This window comes from Colletes latitarsis, chromosome 5, assembly GCF_051014445.1.
Source record: "Colletes latitarsis isolate SP2378_abdomen chromosome 5, iyColLati1, whole genome shotgun sequence".
Lineage (NCBI taxonomy): Eukaryota > Metazoa > Arthropoda > Insecta > Hymenoptera > Colletidae > Colletes > Colletes latitarsis.
Genome location: NC_135138.1, coordinates 15,579,857 through 15,607,206, shown reverse-complemented (window position 1 = coordinate 15,607,206; position 27,350 = coordinate 15,579,857).

The window sequence follows — 27,350 nt, the reverse complement described above, 5'->3', positions numbered from 1 at the left end:
AAACAGTCCAATAAACCTGGTTTCGATCAATATCTTAGAGGATAACGCATGTTAGGTCTGGATTAGGTCTGGGATTTTCCCTCATCAGGGTCATACTTTCGCATATTTCTCATACTTGTTGGCCAGATTCTGGTCTTTTTTTGGTTTGGATCACGTAGTAATGTGGTACCACACTGAAACAGTCGACTAAACCTGGTCTCGATCAATATTTTAGGGGAAAACGCATGTTAGGTCTGGATTAGGTCTGGGATTTGCCCACATCAGGCTCATACTTTCGCATTTTCCGCATACTTGTTGGCCAGATCCCCGGTTTTTTCTGGTTTGGATCACGTGGTAATGTGGTCTCACACTGAAACAGTCCATTAAACCTGGTTTCGATCAATATTTTAGAGGATAACACATGTTAAGCCTGAGTTGGATGTAGGATTTGCCCCCATCAGGCTCATACTTTCGCATATATCTCTTACTTGATGGCCGGATTCTGGGCTCTTTCTGGATTGGATCACGTAGTAATGTGGTACCACACTGAAACAGTCGATTAAACCTGGTTTCGATCGATATTTTAGAGGATAACGCATGTTAGGTCTAGGTTAGGTCTGGGATTTGCTCTCATCATGCTCATACTTTCGCATATTTCTCATGCTTGTTGGCCAGATCCTGGGCTTTCTCTGGTTTGGATCACGTAGTTATGTGGTACCACACTGAAACTGTCAAATTAAACCTGGTCTCGATCAATATTTTAGAGGATAGCACATGTTAGATCTAGGTTAGGTCTGGGATTTGCACCCATCAGACTCATACTTTCGCATATTTCTCATACTTGATGGCAAGATTCTGGGCTTTTTTTGGATTGCATCACGTAGTAATGTGGTACCACACTGAAACAGTCGACTAAACCCTTGTCTCGATCAATATTTTACAGGATAACGCATGTTAGGTCTAGGTTAGGGTTGCGATTTGCAGTCATCAGGTTCATACATTCGCATATTTCTCATACATGATGGCCAGATTCTGGGCTTTTTTCGGTTTGGAGCACGTAGTAATGTGGTACCACACTGAAACAGTCCAATAAACCAGGTTTCGATCAATATTTTAGAGGATAACGCATGTTAGGTCTGGATTAGGTCTGGGATTTTCCCTCATCAGGGTCATACTTTCGCATATTTCTCATACTTGTTGGCCAGATTCTGGTCTTTTTTTGGTTTGGATCACGTAGTAATGTGGTACCACATTGAAACAGTCGACTAAACCTGGTCTCGATCAATATTTTAGGGGAAAACGCATGTTAGGTCTGGATTAGGTCTGGGATTTGCCCTCATCAGGCTCATACTTTCGCATTTTCCGCATTCTTGTTGGCCAGATCCCGGGTTTTTTCTGGTTTGGATCACGTGGTAATGTGGTATCACACTGAAACAGTCCATTAAACCTGGTTTTGATCAATATTTTAGAGGATAACACATGTTAAGCCTGAGTTGGATGTAGGATTTGCCCCCATCAGGCTCATACTTTCGCATATATCTCTTACTTGATGGCCAGATTCTGGGCTCTTTCTGGATTGGATCACGTAGTAATGTGGTACCACACTGAAACAGTCGATTAAACCTGGTTTCGATCGATATTTTAGAGGATAACGCATGTTAGGTCTAGGTAAGGTCTGGGATTTGCACTCATCAGGCTCATACTTTCGCATATTTCTCATACTTGATGGCCAGATTCTGGGCCTTTTTTGGTTTCGATCACGTAGTAATGCGGTACCACGCTGAAGCAGACCATTAAACCTGGTTTCGATCAATATTTTAGAGGATAACGCATGTTAGGTCTATGTTAGGTCCGGGATTTACCCTCATCAGGCTCACACTTTCGCATTCTTCACATACCTGTTGAACAGATCCTGGGTTTTTTCTGGTTTGGATTACGTGGTAATGTGGTACCACACTGAAACAGTCAATTAAACCTAGTCTGGGTCAACATTTCGAAGGATAACTCATGTTAGGTCTAGGTTAGGTCTGGGATTTGCTCTCATCAGGCTCATACTTTCGCATATTTCTAATACTTGATGGCCAGATCCTGGCCATTTTCTGGTTTGGATCACGCAGTAATGTGGTACCACACTGAAACAGTCGACTAAACCTGGTCTCGATCAATATTTTAGAGGATAACGCATGTTAGGTCTGGATTAGGTCTGGGATTTTCCCTCATCAGGGTCATACTTTCACATATTTCTCATACTTGTTGGCCAGATTCTGGACTTTTTTTGGTTTGGATCACGTAGTAATGTGGTACCACACTGAAACAGTCGACTAAACCTGGTCTCGATCAATATTTTAGAGGATAACGCATGTTAGGTCTAGGTTAGGTCTGGGATTTGCACTCATCAGGCTCATACTTTCGCATATTTCTCATGCTTGATGGCTAGATTCTGGGCTTTTTTTGGCTTGCATCACGTAGTAATGTGGTACCACACTGAAACAGTCGACTAAACCTGGTCTCGATCAATATTTTAGAGGATAACGCATGTTAGGTCTAGGTTAGGGTTGGGATTTGCAGTCATCAGGTTCATACATTCGCATATTTCTCATACATGATGGCCAGATTCTGGGCTTTTTTCGGTTTGGAGCACGTAGTAATGTGGTACCACACTGAAACAGTCCAATAAACCTGGTTTCGATCAATATTTTAGAGGATAACGCATGTTAGGTCTGGATTAGGTCTGGGATTTGCCCTCATCAGGCTCATACTTTCGCATTTTCCGCATACTTGTTGGCCAGATCCCGGGTTTTTTCTGGTTTGGATCAGGTGGTAATGTGGTATCACACTGAAACAGTCCATTAAACCTGGTTTCGATCAATATTTTAGAGGATAACACATGTTAAGTCTGAGTTGGGTCTAGGATTTGCCCACCTCAGGCTCACACTTTCGCATATATCTCTTACTTGATGGCCAGATTCTGGGCTTCTTCTGGATTGGATCACGTAGTAATGTGGTACCACACCGAAACAGTCGACTAAACCTGGGCACGATCAATATTTTAGTGGATAACGCATGTTAGGTCTAGGTTAGGTCTGGGATTTGCTCTCATCATGCTCATACTTTCGCATATTTCTCATGCTTGTTGGCCAGATCCTGGGCTTTCTCTGGTTTGGATCACGTAGTTATGTGGTACCACACTGAAACTGTCAAATTAAACCTGGTCTCGATCAATATTTTAGAGGATAGCACATGTTAGGTCTAGGTTAGGTCTGGGATTTGCACTCATCAGGCTCATACTTTCGCATATTTCTCATACTTGATGGCTAGATTCTGGGCTTTTTTTGGCTTGCATCACGTAGTAATGTGGTACCACACTGAAACAGTCCATTAAACCTGGTTTTGATCGATATTTTAGAGGATAACGCATGTTAGGTCTATGTTAGGTCCGGGATTTACCCTCATCAGGCTCACACTTCCGCATTCTTCACATACCTGTTGAACAGATCCTGGGTTTTTTCTGGTTTGGATCACGTGGTAATGTGGTACCACACTGAAACAGTCAATTAAACCTAGTCTGGGTCAACATTTCGAAGGATAACTCATGTTAGGTCTAGGTTAGGTCTGGGATTTGCTCTCATCAGGCTCATACTTTCGCATATTTCTAATACTTGATGGCCAGATCCTGGCCATTTTCTGGTTTGGATCACGCAGTAATGTGGTACCACACTGAAACAGTCGACTAAACCTGGTCTCGATCAATATTTTAGAGGATAACGCATGTTAGGTCTAGGTTAGGGTTGGGATTTGCAGTCATCAGGTTCATACATTCGCATATTTCTCATACATGATGACCAGATTCTGGGCTTTTTTCGGTTTGGAGCACGTAGTTATGTGGTACCACACTGAAACAGTCCAATAAACCTGGTTTCGATCAATATTTTAGAGGATAACGCATGTTAGGTCTGGATTAGGTATGGGATTTTCCCTCATCAGGGTCATACTTTCGCATATTCCTCATACTTGTTGGCCAGATTCTGGTCTGTTTTTGGTTTGGATCACGTAGTAATGTGGTACCACACTGAAACAGTCGACTAAACCTGGTCTCGATCAATATTTTAGAGGATAACGCATGTTAGGTCTAGGTTAGGTCTGGGATTTGCACTCATCAGGCTCATACTTTCGCATATTTCTCATGCTTGATGGCTAGATTCTGGGCTTTTTTTGGCTTGCATCACGTAGTAATGTGGTACCACACTGAAACAGTCGACTAAACCTGGTCTCGATCAATATTTTAGAGGATAACGCATGTTAGGTCTAGGTTAGGGTTGGGATTTGCAGTCATCAGGTTCATACATTCGCATATTTCTCATACATGATGGCCAGATTCTGGGCTTTTTTCGGTTTGGAGCACGTAGTAATGTGGTACCACACTGAAACAGTCCAATAAACCTGGTTTCGATCAATATTTTAGAGGATAACGCATGTTAGGTCTGGATTAGGTCTGGGATTTGCCCTCATCAGGCTCATACTTTCGCATTTTCCGCATTCTTGTTGGCCAGATCCCGGGTTTTTTCTGGTTTGGATCAGGTGGTAATGTGGTATCACACTGAAACAGTCCATTAAACCTGGTTTCGATCAATATTTTAGAGGATAACACATGTTAAGTCTGAGTTGGGTCTAGGATTTGCCCACCTCAGGCTCACACTTTCGCATATATCTCTTACTTGATGGCCAGATTCTGGGCTTCTTCTGGATTGGATCACGTAGTAATGTGGTACCACACCGAAACAGTCGACTAAACCTGGGCACGATCAATATTTTAGTGGATAACGCATGTTAGGTCTAGGTTAGGTCTGGGATTTGCTCTCATCATGCTCATACTTTCGCATATTTCTCATGCTTGTTGGCCAGATCCTGGGCTTTCTCTGGTTTGGATCACGTAGTTATGTGGTACCACACTGAAACTGTCAAATTAAACCTGGTCTCGATCAATATTTTAGGGGAAAACGCATGTTAGGTCTGGATTAGGTCTGGGATTTTCCCTCATCAGGGCATACTTTCGAATATTTCTCATACTTGTTGGCCAGATTCTGGTCTTTTTTTGGTTTGGATCACGCAGTAATGTGGTACCACACTGAAACAGTCGACTAAACCTGGTCTCGATCAATATTTTAGAGGATAACGCATGTTAGGTCTAGGTTAGGGTTGGGATTTGCAGTCATCAGGTTCATACATTCGCATATTTCTCATACATGATGACCAGATTCTGGGCTTTTTTCGGTTTGGAGCACGTAGTTATGTGGTACCACACTGAAACAGTCCAATAAACCTGGTTTCGATCAATATTTTAGAGGATAACGCATGTTAGGTCTGGATTAGGTATGGGATTTTCCCTCATCAGGGTCATACTTTCGCATATTCCTCATACTTGTTGGCCAGATTCTGGTCTGTTTTTGGTTTGGATCACGTAGTAATGTGGTACCACACTGAAACAGTCGACTAAACCTGGTCTCGATCAATATTTTAGAGGATAACGCATGTTAGGTCTAGGTTAGGTCTGGGATTTGCACTCATCAGGCTCATACTTTCGCATATTTCTCATGCTTGATGGCTAGATTCTGGGCTTTTTTTGGCTTGCATCACGTAGTAATGTGGTACCACACTGAAACAGTCGACTAAACCTGGTCTCGATCAATATTTTAGAGGATAACGCATGTTAGGTCTAGGTTAGGGTTGGGATTTGCAGTCATCAGGTTCATACATTCGCATATTTCTCATACATGATGGCCAGATTCTGGGCTTTTTTCGGTTTGGAGCACGTAGTAATGTGGTACCACACTGAAACAGTCCAATAAACCTGGTTTCGATCAATATTTTAGAGGATAACGCATGTTAGGTCTGGATTAGGTCTGGGATTTGCCCTCATCAGGCTCATACTTTCGCATTTTCCGCATACTTGTTGGCCAGATCCCGGGTTTTTTCTGGTTTGGATCAGGTGGTAATGTGGTATCACACTGAAACAGTCCATTAAACCTGGTTTCGATCAATATTTTAGAGGATAACACATGTTAAGTCTGAGTTGGGTCTAGGATTTGCCCACCTCAGGCTCACACTTTCGCATATATCTCTTACTTGATGGCCAGATTCTGGGCTTCTTCTGGATTGGATCACGTAGTAATGTGGTACCACACCGAAACAGTCGACTAAACCTGGGCACGATCAATATTTTAGTGGATAACGCATGTTAGGTCTAGGTTAGGTCTGGGATTTGCTCTCATCATGCTCATACTTTCGCATATTTCTCATGCTTGTTGGCCAGATCCTGGGCTTTCTCTGGTTTGGATCACGTAGTTATGTGGTACCACACTGAAACTGTCAAATTAAACCTGGTCTCGATCAATATTTTAGGGGAAAACGCATGTTAGGTCTGGATTAGGTCTGGGATTTTCCCTCATCAGGGTCATACTTTCGCATATTTCTCATACTTGTTGGCCAGATTCTGGTCTTTTTTTGGTTTGGATCACGCAGTAATGTGGTACCACACTGAAACAGTCGACTAAACCTGGTCTCGATCAATATTTTAGAGGATAACGCATGTTAGGTCTAGGTTAGGGTTGGGATTTGCAGTCATCAGGTTCATACATTCGCATATTTCTCATACATGATGACCAGATTCTGGGCTTTTTTCGGTTTGGAGCACGTAGTTATGTGGTACCACACTGAAACAGTCCAATAAACCTGGTTTCGATCAATATTTTAGAGGATAACGCATGTTAGGTCTGGATTAGGTATGGGATTTTCCCTCATCAGGGTCATACTTTCGCATATTCCTCATACTTGTTGGCCAGATTCTGGTCTGTTTTTGGTTTGGATCACGTAGTAATGTGGTACCACACTGAAACAGTCGACTAAACCTGGTCTCGATCAATATTTTAGAGGATAACGCATGTTAGGTCTAGGTTAGGTCTGGGATTTGCACTCATCAGGCTCATACTTTCGCATATTTCTCATGCTTGATGGCTAGATTCTGGGCTTTTTTTGGCTTGCATCACGTAGTAATGTGGTACCACACTGAAACAGTCGACTAAACCTGGTCTCGATCAATATTTTAGAGGATAACGCATGTTAGGTCTAGGTTAGGGTTGGGATTTGCAGTCATCAGGTTCATACATTCGCATATTTCTCATACATGATGGCCAGATTCTGGGCTTTTTTCGGTTTGGAGCACGTAGTAATGTGGTACCACACTGAAACAGTCCAATAAACCTGGTTTCGATCAATATTTTAGAGGATAACGCATGTTAGGTCTGGATTAGGTCTGGGATTTGCCCTCATCAGGCTCATACTTTCGCATTTTCCGCATACTTGTTGGCCAGATCCCGGGTTTTTTCTGGTTTGGATCAGGTGGTAATGTGGTATCACACTGAAACAGTCCATTAAACCTGGTTTCGATCAATATTTTAGAGGATAACACATGTTAAGTCTGAGTTGGGTCTAGGATTTGCCCACCTCAGGCTCACACTTTCGCATATATCTCTTACTTGATGGCCAGATTCTGGGCTTCTTCTGGATTGGATCACGTAGTAATGTGGTACCACACCGAAACAGTCGACTAAACCTGGGCACGATCAATATTTTAGTGGATAACGCATGTTAGGTCTAGGTTAGGTCTGGGATTTGCTCTCATCATGCTCATACTTTCGCATATTTCTCATGCTTGTTGGCCAGATCCTGGGCTTTCTCTGGTTTGGATCACGTAGTTATGTGGTACCACACTGAAACTGTCAAATTAAACCTGGTCTCGATCAATATTTTAGGGGAAAACGCATGTTAGGTCTGGATTAGGTCTGGGATTTTCCCTCATCAGGGTCATACTTTCGCATATTTCTCATACTTGTTGGCCAGATTCTGGTCTTTTTTTGGTTTGGATCACGCAGTAATGTGGTACCACACTGAAACAGTCGACTAAACCTGGTCTCGATCAATATTTTAGAGGATAACGCATGTTAGGTCTAGGTTAGGGTTGGGATTTGCAGTCATCAGGTTCATACATTCGCATATTTCTCATACATGATGACCAGATTCTGGGCTTTTTTCGGTTTGGAGCACGTAGTTATGTGGTACCACACTGAAACAGTCCAATAAACCTGGTTTCGATCAATATTTTAGAGGATAACGCATGTTAGGTCTGGATTAGGTATGGGATTTTCCCTCATCAGGGTCATACTTTCGCATATTCCTCATACTTGTTGGCCAGATTCTGGTCTGTTTTTGGTTTGGATCACGTAGTAATGTGGTACCACACTGAAACAGTCGACTAAACCTGGTCTCGATCAATATTTTAGGGGAAAACGCATGTTAGGTCTGGATTAGGTCTGGGATTTGCCCTCATCAGGCTCATACTTTCGCATTTTCCGCATACTTGTTGGCCAGATCCCGGGTTTTTTCTGGTTTGGATCACGTGGTAATGTGGTCTCACACTGAAACAGTCCATTAAACCTGGTTTCGATCAATATTTTAGAGGATAACACATGTTAAGCCTGAGTTGGATGTAGGATTTGCCCCCATCAGGCTCATACTTTCGCATATTTCTAATACTTGATGGCCAGATCCTGGCCATTTTCTGGTTTGGATCACGCAGTAATGTGGTACCACACTGAATCAGTCGACTAAACCTGGTCTCGATCAATATTTTAGAGGATAACGCATGTTAGGTCTAGGTTAGGGTTGGGATTTGCAGTCATCAGGTTCATACATTCGCATATTTCTCATACATGATGACCAGATTCTGGGCTTTTTTCGGTTTGGAGCACGTAGTTATGTGGTACCACACTGAAACAGTCCAATAAACCTGGTTTCGATCAATATTTTAGAGGATAACGCATGTTAGGTCTGGATTAGGTCTGGGATTTTCCCTCATCAGGGTCATACTTTCGCATATTTCTCATACTTGTTGGCCAGATTCTGGTCTTTTTTTGGTTTGGATCACGTAGTAATGTGGTACCACACTGAAACAGTCGACTAAACCTAGTCTCGATCAATATTTTAGAGGATAACGCATGTTAGGTCTAGGTTAGGTCTGGGATTTGCACTCATCAGGCTCATACTTTCGCATATTTCTCATGCTTGATGGCTAGATTCTGGGCTTTTTTTGGCTTGCATCACGTAGTAATGTGGTACCACACTGAAACAGTCGACTAAACCTGGTCTCGATCAATATTTTAGAGGATAACGCATGTTAGGTCTAGGTTAGGGTTGGGATTTGCAGTCATCAGGTTCATACATTCGCATATTTCTCATACATGATGGCCAGATTCTGGGCTTTTTTCGGTTTGGAGCACGTAGTAATGTGGTACCACACTGAAACAGTCCAATAAACCTGGTTTCGATCAATATTTTAGAGGATAACGCATGTTAGGTCTGGATTAGGTCTGGGATTTGCCCTCATCAGGCTCATACTTTCGCATTTTCCGCATACTTGTTGGCCAGATCCCGGGTTTTTTCTGGTTTGGATCAGGTGGTAATGTGGTATCACACTGAAACAGTCCATTAAACCTGGTTTCGATCAATATTTTAGAGGATAACACATGTTAAGTCTGAGTTGGGTCTAGGATTTGCCCTCCTCAGGCTCACACTTTCGCATATATCTCTTACTTGATGGCCAGATTCTGGGCTTCTTCTGGATTGGATCACGTAGTAATGTGGTACCACACCGAAACAGTCGACTAAACCTGGGCACGATCAATATTTTAGTGGATAACGCATGTTAGGTCTAGGTTAGGTCTGGGATTTGCCCTCATCAGGCTCATACTTTCGCATTTTCCGCATACTTGTTGGCCAGATCCCGGGGTTTTTCTGGTTTGGATCACGTGGTAATGTGGTCTCACACTAAAACAGTCCATTAAACCTGGTTTGGACCAATATTTTAGAGGATAACACATGTTAAGCCTGAGTTGGATGTAGGATTTGCCCCCATCAGGCTCATACTTTCGCATATATCTCTTACTTGATGGCCAGATTCTGGGCTCTTTCTGGATTGGATCACGTAGTAATGTGGTACCACACTGAAACAGTCGATTAAACCTGGTTTCGATCGATATTTTAGAGGATAACGCATGTTAGGTCTAGGTTAGGTCTGGGATTTGCTCTCATCATGCTCATACTTTCGCATATTTCTCATGCTTGTTGGCCAGATCCTGGGCTTTCTCTGGTTTGGATCACGTAGTTATGTGGTACCACACTGAAACTGTCAAATTAAACCTGGTCTCGATCAATATTTTAGAGGATAGCACATGTTAGGTCTAGGTTAGGTCTGGGATTTGCACTCATCAGGCTCATACTTTCGCATATTTCTCATACTTGATGGCTAGATACTGGGCTTTTTTTGGCTTGCATCACGTAGTAATGTGGTACCACACTGAAGCAGTCGACTAAACCTGGTCTCGATCAATATTTTAGAGGATAACGCATGTTAGGTCTAGGTTAGGGTTGCGATTTGCAGTCATCAGGTTCATACATTCGCATATTTCTCATACATGATGGCCAGATTCTGGGCTTTTTTCGGTTTGGAGCACGTAGTAATGTGGTACCACACTGAAACAGTCCAATAAACCTGGTTTCGATCAATATTTTAGAGGATAACGCATGTTAAGTCTGGATTAGGTCTGGGATTTGCCCTCATCAGGCTCATACTTTCGCATTTTCCGCATTCTTGTTGGCCAGATCCCGGGTTTTTTCTGGTTTGGATCACGTGGTAATGTGGTATCACACTGAAACAGTCCATTAAACCTGGTTTTGATCATTATTTTAGAGGATAACACATGTTAAGCCTGAGTTGGATGTAGGATTTGCCCCCATCAGGCTCATACTTTCGCATATATCTCTTACTTGATGGCCAGATTCTGGGCTCTTTCTGGATTGGATCACGTAGTAATGTGGTACCACACTGAAACAGTCGATTAAACCTGGTTTCGATCGATATTTTAGAGGATAACGCATGTTAGGTCTAGGTAAGGTCTATGATTTGCACTCATCAGGCTCATACTTTCGCATATTTCTAATACTTGATGGCCAGATCCTGGCCATTTTCTGGTTTGGATCACGCAGTAATGTGGTACCACACTGAAACAGTCGACTAAACCTGGTCTCGATCAATATTTTAGAGGATAATTTTTTAGGTCTAGGTTAGGGTTGGGATTTGCAGTCATCAGGTTCATACATTCGCATATTTCTCATACATGATGACCAGATTCTGGGCTTTTTTCGGTTTGGAGCACGTAGTTATGTGGTACCACACTGAAACAGTCCAATAAACCTGGTTTCGATCAATATTTTAGAGGATAACGCATGTTAGGTCTGGATTAGGTCTGGGATTTTCCCTCATCAGGGTCATACTTTCGCATATTTCTCATACTTGTTGGCCAGATTCTGGTCTTTTTTTGGTTTTGATCACGTAGTAATGTGGTACCACACTGAAACAGTCGACTAAACCTGGTCTCGATCAATATTTTAGGGGAAAACGCATGTTAGGTCTGGATTAGGTCTGGGATTTGCCCTCATCAGGCTCATACTTTCGCATGTTTCTCTTACTTGATGGCCAGATTCTGGGCTTTTTCTGGATTGGATCACGTGGTAATGTGGTATCACACTGAAACAGTCCATTAAACCTGGTTTCGATCAATATTTTAGAGGATAACACATGTTAAGCCTGAGTTGGATGTAGGATTTGCCCCCATCAGGCGCATACTTTCGCATATATCTCTTACTTGATGGCCAGATTCTGGGCTCTTTCTGGATTGGATCACGTAGTAATGTGGTACCACACTGAAACAGTCGATTAAACCTGGTTTCGATCGATATTTTAGAGGATAACGCATGTTAGGTCTAGGTTAGGTCTGGGATTTGCACTCATCAGGCTCATACTTTCGCATATTTCTCATACTTGATGGCCAGATTTTGGGCCTTTTTTGGTTTCGATCACGTAGTAATGCGGTACCAGGCTGAAGCAGACCATTAAACCTGGTTTCGATCAATATTTTAGAGGATAACGCATGTTAGGTCTAGGTTAGGTCCGGGATTTGCCCTCATCAGGCTCACACTTTCGCATTCTTCACATACCTGTTGAACAGATCCTGGGTTTTTTCTGGTTTGGATCACGTGGTAATGTGGTACCACACTGAAACAGTCAATTAAACCTAGTCTGGGTCAACATTTCAAAGGATAACTCATGTTAGGTCTAGGTTAGGTCTGGGATTTGCTCTCATCAGGCTCACACTTTCGCATTCTTCACATACCTGTTGAACAGATCCTGGGTTTTTTCTGGTTTGGATCACGTGGTAATGTGGTACCACACTGAAACAGTCAATTAAACTTAGTCTGGGTCAACATTTCAAAGGATAACTCATGTTAGGTCTAGGTTAGGTCTGGGATTTGCTCTCATCAGGCTCATACTTTCGCATGTTTCTCTTACTTGATGGCCAGATTCTGGGCTTTTTCTGGATTGGATCACGTAGTAATGTGGTACCACACCGAAACAGTCGACTAAGCCTGGTCACGATCAATATTTTAGTGGATAATGCATGCTAGGTCTGGATTATGTATGGGATTTGCCCTCATCAGTCTCATACTTTCGCATTCTTCACATACTTGTTGAACAGATCCTGGGTTTTTTCTGGTATGGATCACATAGTAGTGTGGTACCACACTGAAACAGTCGATTAAAACTTGCTTCGATCGATATTTTAGAGGATAACGCATGTTAGGTCTGGATTAGGTCTGGGATTTTCCCTCATCAGGCTCATACTTTCGCATATTTCTCATACTTGATGGCCAGATCCTGGGCTTTTTCTGCTTTGGATCACGTAGGAATGTGGTACCACACTGAAACAGTCAATTAAACCTAGTCTGGGTCAACATTTCAAAGGATAACACATTTTAAGTCTGAGTTGGGTCTAGGATTTGCCCTCCTCAGGCTCATACTTTCGCATATATCTCTTACTTGATGGCCAGATTCTGGGCTTTTTCTGGATTGGATCACGTAGTAATGTGGTACCACACCGAAACAGTCGACTAAACCTGGGCACGATCAATATTTTAGTGGATAACGCATGTTAGGTCTAGGTTAGGTCTGGGATTTGCTCTCATCATGCTCATACTTTCGCATATTTCTCATGCTTGTTGGCCAGATCCTGGGCTTTCTCTGGTTTGGATCACGTAGTTATGTGGTACCACACTGAAACTGTCAAATTAAACCTGGTCTCGATCAATATTTTAGAGGATAGCACATGTTAGGTCTAGGTTAGGTCTGGGATTTGCACTCATCAGGCTCATACTTTCGCATATTTCTCATACTTGATGGCTAGATTCTGGGCTTTTTTTGGATTGCATCACGTAGTAATGTGGTACCACACTGAGACAGTCGACTAAACCTGGTCTCGATCAATATTTTAGAGGATAACGCATGTTAGGTCTAGGTTAGGGTTGGGATTTGCAGTCATCAGGTTCATACATTCGCATATTTCTCATACATGATGGCCAGATTCTGGGCTTTTTTCGGTTTGGAGCACGTAGTAATGTGGTACCACACTGAAACAGTCGACTAAACCTGGTCTCGATCAATATTTTAGAGGATAACGCATGTTAGGTCTGGATTAGGTCTGGGATTTTCCCTCATCAGGGTCATACTTTCGCATATTTCTCATACTTCTTGGCCAGATCCTGGCCATTTTCTGCTTTGGATCACGTAGTAATGTGGTACCACACTGAAACAGTCGACTAAACCTGGTCTGGGTCAATATTTTAGAGGATAACGCATGTTAGGTCTAGGTTAGGTCTGGGATTTGACTTCATCGGGGTCATATTTTCGCAGTTTTAACATACATGTTCACCTGATCGAGGGGTTCCTTCTGGTTTGGATCACGTAGAAATGTGGTACCACAATGAAACAGTCAATTAAACCTGGTTTCGATGAATATTTTGGAGGATAACGCATGTTAGGTCTAGGTTAGGCCTTGGATTTGCCCCACCAGGCTCATACTTTCGCATATTTCTCATACTTGTTGGCCAGATTCTGTTCTCTTTTTGGTTTGGATCACGTAGAAGTGTGGTACCACACTGAAACAGTTTATTAAACCTGGTTTCGATCAACATTTTAGAGGATAACGCATGATAGGTCTTGGTTAGGCCTTGGATTTGCTATCATCAGGCTCACACTTTCGCATTCTTCACATACCTGTTGAACAGATCCTGGGTTTTTTCTGGTTTGGATCACGTGGTAATGTGGTACCACACTGAAACAGACCATTAAACCTGGTTTTGATCAATATTTTAGGGGAAAACGCATGTTAGGTCTGGATTAGGTCTGGGATTTGCCCAAATCAGGCTCATACTTTCGCATTTTCCGCATACTTGTTGGCCAGATCCCGGTCTTTTTCTGGTTTGGATCGCGTGGTAATGTGGTATCACACTGAAACAGTCCATTAAACCTGGTTTCGATTAATATTTTAGAGGATAACACATGTTAGGTCTAGGTTAGACCTCGGATTTGCACTCATCAGGGTCATACTTTCGCATTCTTCACATACTTGTTGAACAGAGCCCCGGTTTTTTCTGGTTTGGATCACGTAGTAATGTGGTACCACACAAAAACAGTCGACTGAGCCTGGTCACGATCAATATTTTAGAGGATAATGCATGTTTGGTCTAGGTTAGGTATGGGATTTGCCCTCATCAGGCTCATACTTTCGCATTTTCCGCATACTTGTTGGCCAGATCCCGGGTTTTTTCTGGTTTGCATCACGTGGTAATGTGGTATCACACTGAAACAGTCCATTAAACCTGGTTTCGATCAATATTTTAGAGGATAACGCATGTTAGGTCTAGGTTAGGGTTGGGATTTGCAGTCATCAGGTTCATACATTCGCATATTTCTCATACATGATGGCCAGATTCTGGGCTTTTTTCGGTTTGGAGCACGTAGTAATGTGGTACCACACTGAAACAGTCGACTAAACCTGGTCTCGATCGATATTGTAGAGGATAACGCATGTTAGGTCTAGGTTAAGTCTGGGATTTGCACTCATCAGGCTCATACTTTCGCATATTTCTCATACTTGATGGCCAGATTCTGGGCCTTTTTTGGTTTCGATCACGTAGTAATGCGGTACCACGATGAAGCAGACCATTAAACCTGGTTTCGATCAATATTTTATAGGATAACGCATGTTAGGTCTATGTTAGGTCCGGGATTTGCCCTCATCAGGCTCACACTTTCGCAGTCTTCACATACCTGTTGAACAGATCCTGGGTTTTTTCTGGTTTGGATCACGTGGTAATGTGGTACCACACTGAAACAGTCAATTAAACCTAGTCTGGGTCAACATTTCAAAGGATAACTCATGTTAGGTCTAGGTTAGGTCTGGGATTTGCTGTCATCAGGCTCATACATTCGCATATTTCTCATACTTGATGGCCAGTACCTGGCCTTTTTCTGGTTTGGATCACGTAGTAATGTGGTACCACACTGAAACAGTCGACTAAACCTGGTCTCGGCCAATATTTTAGAGGATAACGCATATTAGGTCTAGGTTAGGTCTGGTATTTGCTCTCATCAGGCTCATACTTTCGCATGTTTCTCATACTTGATGGCCAGATTCTGGGCTTTTTCTGGTTTGGATCACGTAGGAACGTGGTACCACACTGAAACTGTCCATTAAACCTGGTTTCGATCAATATTTTAGAGGATAACACATGTTAAGTTGGATCTAGGGTTTGCCCTCATCAGGCTCAGACTTTCGCATATATTTCTTACTTGATGGCCAGATTCTGGGCTTTTTCTGGTTTGGATCACGTAGGAATGTGGTACCACACTGAAACAGTCGACTAAACCTGGTCACGATCAATATTTTAGAGGATAATGCATGTTAGGTCTAGGTTAGGTCTGGGATTTGCACTCATCAGGCTCATACTTTCGCATATTTCTCATACTTGGTGGCCAGATCCTGGGCTTTTTCTGGTATGGACCACGTAGTAATGTGGTACCACACTGAAACAGTCGACTAAACCTGGTCTCGATCTATATATTACAGCATAACACATGTTAAGCCTGAGTTGGGTCTAGGATTTGCCCCCATCAGGCTCATACTTTCGCATATATCTCTTACTTGATGGCCAGATTCTGGGCTTTTTCTGGATTGGATCACGTAGTAATGTGGTACCACACTGAAACAGTCGACTAAGCCTGGTCACGATCAATATTTTAGTGGATAACGCATGTTAGGTCTGGATTAGGTATGGGATTTGCCCTCATCAGTCTCATACTTTCGCATTCTTCACATACTTCTTGAACAGATCCTGGGTTTTTTTTGGTATGGATCACATAGTAGTGTGGTACCACACTGAAACAGTCGATTAAACCTTGTTTCGATCAATATTTTTGAGGATAACGCATGTTAGGTCTATGTTAGGTCCGGGATTTGCCCTCATCAGGCTCACACTTTCGCATTCTTCACATACCTGTTGAACAGATCCTGGGTTTTTTCTGGTTTGGATCACGTGGTAATGTGGTACCACACTGAAACAGTCGACTAAACCTAGTCTCGATCAATATTTTAGAGGATAACGCATGTTAGGTCTAGGTTAGGGTTGGGATTTGCAGTCATCAGTGCTCATACATTCGCATATTTCTCATACTTGATGGCCAGATTCTGGGCTTTTTTTGGTTTGGATCACGCAGTAATGTGGTACCACACTGAAACTGTCAAATTAAACTTGGTCTCGATCAATATTTTAGAGGATAGCACATGTTTTGGTCTAGGTTAGGTCTGGGATTTGCACTCATCAGGCTCATACTTTCGCATATTTCTCATACTTGATGGCTTGATTCTGGGCTTTTTTTGGCTTGCATCACGTAGTAATGTGGTACCACACTGAAACAGTCGACTAAACCTGGTCTCGATCAATATTTTAGAGGATAACGCATGTTAGGTCTAGGTTAGGGTTGGGATTTGCAGTCATCAGGTTCATACATTCGCATATTTCTCATACATGATGGCCAGATTCTGGGCTTTTTTCGGTTTGGAGCACGTAGTAATGTAGTACCACACTGAAACAGTCCAATAAACCTGGCTTCGATCAATATTTTAGAGGATAACGCATGTTAGGTCTGGATTATGTCTGGGATTTTCCCTCATCAGGGTCATACTTTCGCATATTTCTCATACTTGTTGGCCAGATTCTGGTCTTTTTTTGGTTTGGATCACGTAGTAATGTGGTACCACACTGAACCAGACGACTAAACCTGGTCTCGATGAATATTTTAGGGGAAAACGCATGTTAGGTCTGGATTAGGTCTGGGATTTGCCCTCATCAGGCTCATACTTTCGCATTTTCCGCATACTTGTTGGCCAGATCCCGGGTTTTTTCTGGTTTGGATCACGTGGTAATGTGGTCTCACACTGAAACAGTCCATTAAACCTGGTTTCGACCAATTTTTTAGAGGATAACACATGTTAAGCCTGAGTTGGATGTAGGATTTGCCCCCATCAGGCTTATACTTTCGCATATATCTCTTACTTGATGGCCAGATTCTGGGCTCTTTCTGGATTGGATCACGTAGTAATGTGGTACCACACTGAAACAGTCGATTAAACCTGGTTTCGATCGATATTTTAGAGGATAACGCATGTTAGGTCTAGGTTAGGTCTGGGATTTGCTCTCATCATGCTCATACTTTCGCATATTTCTCATGCTTGTTGGCCAGATCCTGGGCTTTCTCTGGTTTGGATCACGTAGTTATGTGGTACCACACTGAAACTGTCAAATTAAACCTGGTCTCGATCAATATTTTAGAGGATAGCACATGTTAGGTCTAGGTTAGGTCTGGGATTTGCACTCATCAGGCTCATACTTTCGCATATTTCTCATACTTGATGGCTAGATTCTGGGCTTTTTTTGGATTGCATCACGTAGTAATGTGGTACCACACTGAAACAGTCGACTAAACCTGGTCTCGATCAATATTTTAGAGGATAACGCATGTTAGGTCTAGGTTAGGGTTGGGATTTGCAGTCATCAGGTTCATACATTCGCATATTTCTCATACATGATGGCCAGATTCTGGGCTTTTTTCGGTTTGGAGCACGTAGTAATGTGGTACCACACTGAAACAGTCCAATGAACCTGGTTTCGATCAATATTTTAGAGGATAACGCATGTTAGGTCTGGATTAGGTCTGGGATTTTCCCTCATCAGGGTCATACTTTCGCATATTTCTCATACTTGTTGGCCAGATTCTGGTCTTTTTTTAGTTTGGATCACGTAGTAATGTGGTACCACACTGAAACAGTCGACTAAACCTGGTCTCGATCAATATTTTAGGGGAAAACGCATGTTAGGTCTGGATTAGGTCTGGGATTTGCCCTCATCAGGCTCATACTTTCGCATTTTCCGCATACTTGTTGGCCAGATCCCGGGGTTTTTCTGGTTTGGATGACGTGGTAATGTGGTCTCACACTAAAACAGTCCATTAAACCTGGTTTGGACCAATATTTTAGAGGATAACACATGTTAAGCCTGAGTTGGATGTAGGATTTGCCCCCATCAGGCTCATACTTTCGCATATATCTCTTACTTGATGGCCAGATTCTGGGCTCTTTCTGGATTGGTACACGTAGTAATGTGGTACCACACTGAAACAGTCGATTAAACCTGGTTTCGATCGATATTTTAGAGGATAACGCATGTTAGGTCTAGGTTAGGTCTGGGATTTGCTCTCATCATGCTCATACTTTCGCATATTTCTCATGCTTGTTGGCCAGATCCTGGGCTTTCTCTGGTTTGGATCACGTAGTTATGTGGTACCACACTGAAACTGTCAAATTAAACCTGGTCTCGATCAATATTTTAGAGGATAGCACATGTTAGGTCTAGGTTAGGGTTGCGATTTGCAGTCATCAGGTTCATACATTCGCATATTTCTCATACATGATGGCCAGATTCTGGGCTTTTTTCGGTTTGGAGCACGTAGTAATGTGGTACCACACTGAAACAGTCCAATAAACCTGGTTTCGATCAATATTTTAGTGGATAACGCATGTTAAGTCTGGATTAGGTCTGGGATTTGCCCTCATCAGGCTCATACTTTCGCATTTTCCGCATACTTGTTGGCCAGATCCCGGGGTTTTTCTGGTTTGGATGATGTGGTAATGTGGTCTCACACTAAAACAGTCCATTAAACCTGGTTTGGACCAATATTTTAGAGGATAACACATGTTAAGCCTGAGTTGGATGTAGGATTTGCCCCCATCAGGCTCATACTTTCGCATATATCTCTTACTTGATGGCCAGATTCTGGGCTCTTTCTGGATTGGATCACGTAGTAATGTGGTACCACACTGAAACAGTCGATTAAACCTGGTTTCGATCGATATTTTAGAGGATAACGAATGTTAGGTCTAGGTTAGGGTTGCGATTTGCAGTCATCAGGTTCATACATTCGCATATTTCTCATACATGATGGCCAGATTCTAGGCTTTTTTCGGTTTGGAGCACGTAGTAATGTGGTACCACACTGAAACAGTCCAATAAACCTGGTTTCGATCAATATTTTAGAGGATAACGCATGTTAAGTCTGGATTAGGTCTGGGATTTGCCCTCATCAGGCTCATACTTTCGCATTTTCCGCATTCTTGTTGGCCAGATCCCGGGTTTTTTCTGGTTTGGATCACGTGGTAATGTGGTATCACACTGAAACAGTCCATTAAACCTGGTTTTGATCATTATTTTAGAGGATAACACATGTTAAGCCTGAGTTGGATGTAGGATTTGCCCCCATCAGGCTCATACTTTCGCATATATCTCTTACTTGAAGGCCAGATTCTGGGCTCTTTCTGGATTGGATCACGTAGTAATGTGGTACCACACCGAAACAGTCGACTAAACCTGGGCACGATCAATATTTTAGTGGATAACGCATGTTAGGTCTAGGTTAGGTCTGGGATTTGCTCTCATCATGCTCATACTTTCGCATATTTCTCATGCTTGTTGGCCAGATCCTGGGCTTTCTCTGGTTTGCATCACGTAGTTATGTGGTACCACACTGAAACTGTCAAATTAAACCTGGTCTCGATCAATATTTTAGAGGATAGCACATGTTAGGTCTAGGTTAGGTCTGGGATTTGCACTCATCAGGCTCATACTTTCGCATATTTCTCATACTTGATGGCTAGATTCTGGGCTTTTTTTGGCTTGCATCACGTAGTAATGTGGTACCACACTGAAACAGTCGACTAAACCTGGTCTCGATCAATATTTTAGAGGATAACGCATGTTAGGTCTAGGTTAGGGTTGGGATTTGCAGTCATCAGGTTCATACATTCGCATATTTCTCATACATGATGGCCAGATTCTGGGCTTTTTTCGGTTTGGAGCACGTAGTAATGTGGTACCACACTGAAACAGTCCAATAAACCTGGTTTCGATCAATATTTTAGAGGATAACGCATGTTAGGTCTGGATTAGGTCTGGGATTTTCCCACATCAGGGTCATACTTTCGCATATTTCTCATACTTGTTGGCCAGATCCCGGGTTTTTTCTGGTTTGGATCACGTGGTAATGTGGTCTCACACTAAAACAGTCCATTAAACCTGGTTTGGACCAATATTTTAGAGGATAACACATGTTAAGCCTGAGTTGGATGTAGGATTTGCCCCCATCAGGCTCATACTTTCGCATATATCTCTTACTTGATGGCCAGATTCTGGGCTCTTTCTGGATTGGATCACGTAGTAATGTGGTACCACACTGAAACAGTCGATTAAACCTGGTTTCGATCGATATTTTAGAGGATAACGCATGTTAGGTCTAGGTTAGGTCTGGGATTTGCTCTCATCATGCTCATACTTTCGCATATTTCTCATGCTTGTTGGCCAGATCCTGGGCTTTCTCTGGTTTGGATCACGTAGTTATGTGGTACCACACTGAAACTGTCAAATTAAACCTGGTCTCGATCAATATTTTAGAGGATAGCACATGTTAGGTCTAGGTTAGGTCTGGGATTTGCACTCATCAGGCTCATACTTTCGCATATTTCTCATACTTGATGGCTAGATTCTGGGCTTTTTTTGGATTGCATCACGTAGTAATGTGGTACCACACTGAAGCAGTCGACTAAACCTGGTCTCGATCAATATTTTAGAGGATAACGAATGTTAGGTCTAGGTTAGGGTTGCGATTTGCAGTCATCAGGTTCATACATTCGCATATTTCTCATACATGATGGCCAGATTCTGGGCTTTTTTCGGTTTGGAGCACGTAGTAATGTGGTACCACACTGAAACAGTCCAATAAACCTGGTTTCGATCAATATTTTAGAGGATAACGCATGTTAAGTCTGGATTAGGTCTGGGATTTGCCCTCATCAGGCTCATACTTTCGCATTTTCCGCATTCTTGTTGGCCAGATCCCGGGTTTTTTCTGGTTTGGATCACGTGGTAATGTGGTATCACACTGAAACAGTCCATTAAACCTGGTTTTGATCATTATTTTAGAGGATAACACATGTTAAGCCTGAGTTGGATGTAGGATTTGCCCCCATCAGGCTCATACTTTCGCATATATCTCTTACTTGATGGCCAGATTCTGGGCTCTTTCTGGATTGGATCACGTAGTAATGTGGTACCACACCGAAACAGTCGACTAAACCTGGGCACGATCAATATTTTAGTGGATAACGCATGTTAGGTCTAGGTTAGGTCTGGGATTTGCTCTCATCATGCTCATACTTTCGCATATTTCTCATGCTTGTTGGCCAGATCCTGGGCTTTCTCTGGTTTGGATCACGTAGTTATGTGGTACCACACTGAAACTGTCAAATTAAACCTGGTCTCGATCAATATTTTAGAGGATAGCACATGTTAGGTCTAGGTTAGGTCTGGGATTTGCACTCATCAGGCTCATACTTTCGCATATTTCTCATACTTGATGGCTAGATTCTGGGCTTTTTTTGGCTTGCATCACGTAGTAATGTGGTACCACACTGAAGCAGTCGACTAAACCTGGTCTCGATCAATATTTTAGAGGATAACGAATGTTAGGTCTAGGTTAGGGTTGCGATTTGCAGTCATCAGGTTCATACATTCGCATATTTCTCATACATGATGGCCAGATTCTGGGCTTTTTTCGGTTTGGAGCACGTAGTAATGTGGTACCACACTGAAACAGTCCAATAAACCTGGTTTCGATCAATATTTTAGAGGATAACGCATGTTAGGTCTGGATTAGGTCTGGGATTTTCCCTCATCAGGGTCATACTTTCGCATATTTCTCATACTTGTTGGCCAGATCCCGGGTTTTTTCTGGTTTGGATCACGTGGTAATGTGGTCTCACACTAAAACAGTCCATTAAACCTGGTTTGGACCAATATTTTAGAGGATAACACATGTTAAGCCTGAGTTGGATGTAGGATTTGCCCCCATCAGGCTCATACTTTCGCATATATCTCTTACTTGATGGCCAGATTCTGGGCTCTTTCTGGATTGGATCACGTAGTAATGTGGTACCACACTGAAACAGTCGATTAAACCTGGTTTCGATCGATATTTTAGAGGATAACGCATGTTAGGTCTAGGTTAGGTCTGGGATTTGCTCTCATCATGCTCATACTTTCGCATATTTCTCATGCTTGTTGGCCAGATCCTGGGCTTTCTCTGGTTTGGATCACGTAGTTATGTGGTACCACACTGAAACTGTCAAATTAAACCTGGTCTCGATCAATATTTTAGAGGATAACGCATGTTAGGTCTAGGTTAGGTCTGGGATTTGCTCTCATCATGCTCATACTTTCGCATATTTCTCATGCTTGTTGGCCAGATCCTGGGCTTTCTCTGGTTTGGATCACGTAGTTATGTGGTACCACACTGAAACTGTCAAATTAAACCTGGTCTCGATCAATATTTTAGAGGATAGCACATGTTAGGTCTAGGTTAGGTCTGGGATTTGCACTCATCAGGCTCATACTTTCGCATATTTCTCATACTTGATGGCTAGATTCTGGGCTTTTTTTGGATTGCATCACGTAGTAATGTGGTACCACACTGAAGCAGTCGACTAAACCTGGTCTCGATCAATATTTTAGAGGATAACGCATGTTAGGTCTAGGTTAGGGTTGCGATTTGCAGTCATCAGGTTCATACATTCGCATATTTCTCATACATGATGGCCAGATTCTGGGCTTTTTTCGGTTTGGAGCACGTAGTAATGTGGTACCACACTGAAACAGTCCAATAAACCTGGTTTCGATCAATATTTTAGAGGATAACGCATGTTAAGTCTGGATTAGGTCTGGGATTTGCCCTCATCAGGCTCATACTTTCGCATTTTCCGCATTCTTGTTGGCCAGATCCCGGGTTTTTTCTGGTTTGGATCACGTGGTAATGTGGTATCACACTGAAACAGTCCATTAAACCTGGTTTTGATCATTATTTTAGAGGATAACACATGTTAAGCCTGAGTTGGATGTAGGATTTGCCCCCATCAGGCTCATACTTTCGCATATATCTCTTACTTGATGGCCAGATTCTGGGCTCTTTCTGGATTGGATCACGTAGTAATGTGGTACCACACTGAAACAGTCGATTAAACCTGGTTTCGATCGATATTTTAGAGGATAACGCATGTTAGGTCTAGGTAAGGTCTGGGATTTGCACTCATCAGGCTCATACTTTCGCATATTTCTAATACTTGATGGCCAGATCCTGGCCATTTTCTGGTTTGGATCACGCAGTAATGTGGTACCACACTGAAACAGTCGACTAAACCTGGTCTCGATCAATATTTTAGAGGATAATTTTTTAGGTCTAGGTTAGGGTTGGGATTTGCAGTCATCAGGTTCATACATTCGCATATTTCTCATACATGATGACCAGATTCTGGGCTTTTTTCGGTTTGGAGCACGTAGTTATGTGGTACCACACTGAAACAGTCCAATAAACCTGGTTTCGATCAATATTTTAGAGGATAACGCATGTTAGGTCTGGATTAGGTCTGGGATTTTCCCTCATCAGGGTCATACTTTCGCATATTTCTCATACTTGTTGGCCAGATTCTGGTCTTTTTTTGGTTTTGATCACGTAGTAATGTGGTACCACACTGAAACAGTCGACTAAACCTGGTCTCGATCAATATTTTAGGGGAAAACGCATGTTAGGTCTGGATTAGGTCTGGGATTTGCCCTCATCAGGCTCATACTTTCGCATTTTCCGCATACTTGTTAGCCAGATCCCGGGTTTTTTCTGGTTTGGATCACGTGGTAATGTGGTATCACACTGAAACAGTCCATTAAACCTGGTTTCGATCAATATTTTAGAGGATAACACATGTTAAGCCTGAGTTGGATGTAGGATTTGCCCCCATCAGGCGCATACTTTCGCATATATCTCTTACTTGATGGCCAGATTCTGGGCTCTTTCTGGATTGGATCACGTAGTAATGTGGTACCACACTGAAACAGTCGATTAAACCTGGTTTCGATCGATATTTTAGAGGATAACGCATGTTAGGTCTAGGTTAGGTCTGGGATTTGCACTCATCAGGCTCATACTTTCGCATATTTCTCATACTTGATGGCCAGATTTTGGGCCTTTTTTGGTTTCGATCACGTAGTAATGCGGTACCAGGCTGAAGCAGACCATTAAACCTGGTTTCGATCAATATTTTAGAGGATAACGCATGTTAGGTCTATGTTAGGTCCGGGATTTGCCCTCATCAGGCTCACACTTTCGCATTCTTCACATACCTGTTGAACAGATCCTGGGTTTTTTCTGGTTTGGATCACGTGGTACTGTGGTACCACACTGAAACAGTCAATTAAACCTAGTCTGGGTCAACATTTCAAAGGATAACTCATGTTAGGTCTAGGTTAGGTCTGGGATTTGCTCTCATCAGGCTCACACTTTCGCATTCTCCACATACCTGTTGAACAGATCCTGGGTTTTTTCTGGTTTGGATCACGTGGTAATGTGGTACCACACTGAAACAGTCAATTAAACTTAGTCTGGGTCAACATTTCAAAGGATAACTCATGTTAGGTCTAGGTTAGGTCTGGGATTTGCTCTCATCAGGCTCATACTTTCGCATGTTTCTCTTACTTGATGGCCAGATTCTGGGCTTTTTCTGGATTGGATCACGTAGTAATGTGGTACCACACCGAAACAGTCGACTAAGCCTGGTCACGATCAATATTTTAGTGGATAATGCATGTTAGGTCTGGATTATGTATGGGATTTGCCCTCATCAGTCTCATACTTTCGCATTCTTCACATACTTGTTGAACAGATCCTGGGTTTTTTCTGGTATGGATCACATAGTAGTGTGGTACCACACTGAAACAGTCGATTAAAACTTGCTTCGATCGATATTTTAGAGGATAACGCATGTTAGGTCTGGATTAGGTCTGGGATTTTCCCTCATCAGGCTCATACTTTCGCATATTTCTCATACTTGATGGCCAGATCCTGGGCTTTTTCTGCTTTGGATCACGTAGGAATGTGGTACCACACTGAAACAGTCAATTAAACCTAGTCTGGGTCAACATTTCAAAGGATAACACATTTTAAGTCTGAGTTGGGTCTAGGATTTGCCCTCCTCAGGCTCATACTTTCGCATATATCTCTTACTTGATGGCCAGATTCTGGGCTTTTTCTGGATTGGATCACGTAGTAATGTGGTACCACACCGAAACAGTCGACTAAACCTGGGCACGATCAATATTTTAGTGGATAACGCATGTTAGGTCTAGGTTAGGTCTGGGATTTGCTCTCATCATGCTCATACTTTCGCATATTTCTCATGCTTGTTGGCCAGATCCTGGGCTTTCTCTGGTTTGGATCACGTAGTTATGTGGTACCACACTGAAACTGTCAAATTAAACCTGGTCTCGATCAATATTTTAGAGGATAGCACATGTTAGGTCTAGGTTAGGTCTGGGATTTGCACTCATCAGGCTCATACTTTCGCATATTTCTCATACTTGATGGCTAGATTCTGGGCTTTTTTTGGATTGCATCACGTAGTAATGTGGTACCACACTGAAACAGTCGACTAGACCTGGTCTCGATCAATATTTTAGAGGATAACGCATGTTAGGTCTAGGTTAGGGTTGGGATTTGCAGTCATCAGGTTCATACATTCGCATATTTCTCATACATGATGGCCAGATTCTGGGCTTTTTTCGGTTTGGAGCACGTAGTAATGTGGTACCACACTGAAACAGTCGACTAAACCTGGTCTCGATCAATATTTTAGAGGATAACGCATGTTAGGTCTGGATAAGGTCTGGGATTTTCCCTCATCAGGGTCATACTTTCGCATATTTCTCATACTTCTTGGCCAGATCCTGGCCATTTTCTGCTTTGGATCACGTAGTAATGTGGTACCACACTGAAACAGTCGACTAAACCTGGTCTGGGTCAATATTTTAGAGGATAACGCATGTTAGGTCTAGGTTAGGTCTGGGATTTGACTTCATCGGGGTCATATTTTCGCAGTTTTAACATACATGTTCACCTGATCGAGGGGTTCCTTCTGGTTTGGATCACGTAGAAATGTGGTACCACAATGAAACAGTCAATTAAACCTGGTTTCGATGAATATCTTGGAGGATAACGCATGTTAGGTCTAGGTTAGGCCTTGGATTTGCCCCACCAGGCTCATACTTTCGCATATTTCTCATACTTGTTGGCCAGATTCTGTTCTCTTTTTGGTTTGGATCACGTAGAAGTGTGGTACCACACTGAAACAGTCTATTAAACCTGGTTTCGATCAACATTTTAGAGGATAACGCATGATAGGTCTTGGTTAGGCCTTGGATTTGCTATCATCAGGCTCACACTTTCGCATTCTTCACATACCTGTTGAACAGATCCTGGGTTTTTTCTGGTTTGGATCACGTGGTAATGTGGTACCACACTGAAACAGACCATTAAACCTGGTTTTGATCAATATTTTAGGGGAAAACGCATGTTAGGTCTGGATTAGGTCTGGGATTTGCCCAAATCAGGCTCATACTTTCGCATTTTCCGCATACTTGTTGGCCAGATCCCGGTCTCTTTCTGGTTTGGATCGCGTGGTAATGTGGTATCACACTGAAACAGTCCATTAAACCTGGTTTCGATTAATATTTTAGAGGATAACACATGTTAGGTCTAGGTTAGACCTCGGATTTGCACTCATCAGGGTCATACTTTCGCATTCTTCACATACTTGTTGAACAGAGCCCGGGTTTTTTCTGGTTTGGATCACGTAGTAATGTGGTACCACACAAAAACAGTCGACTGAGCCTGGTCACGATCAATATTTTAGAGGATAATGCATGTTTGGTCTAGG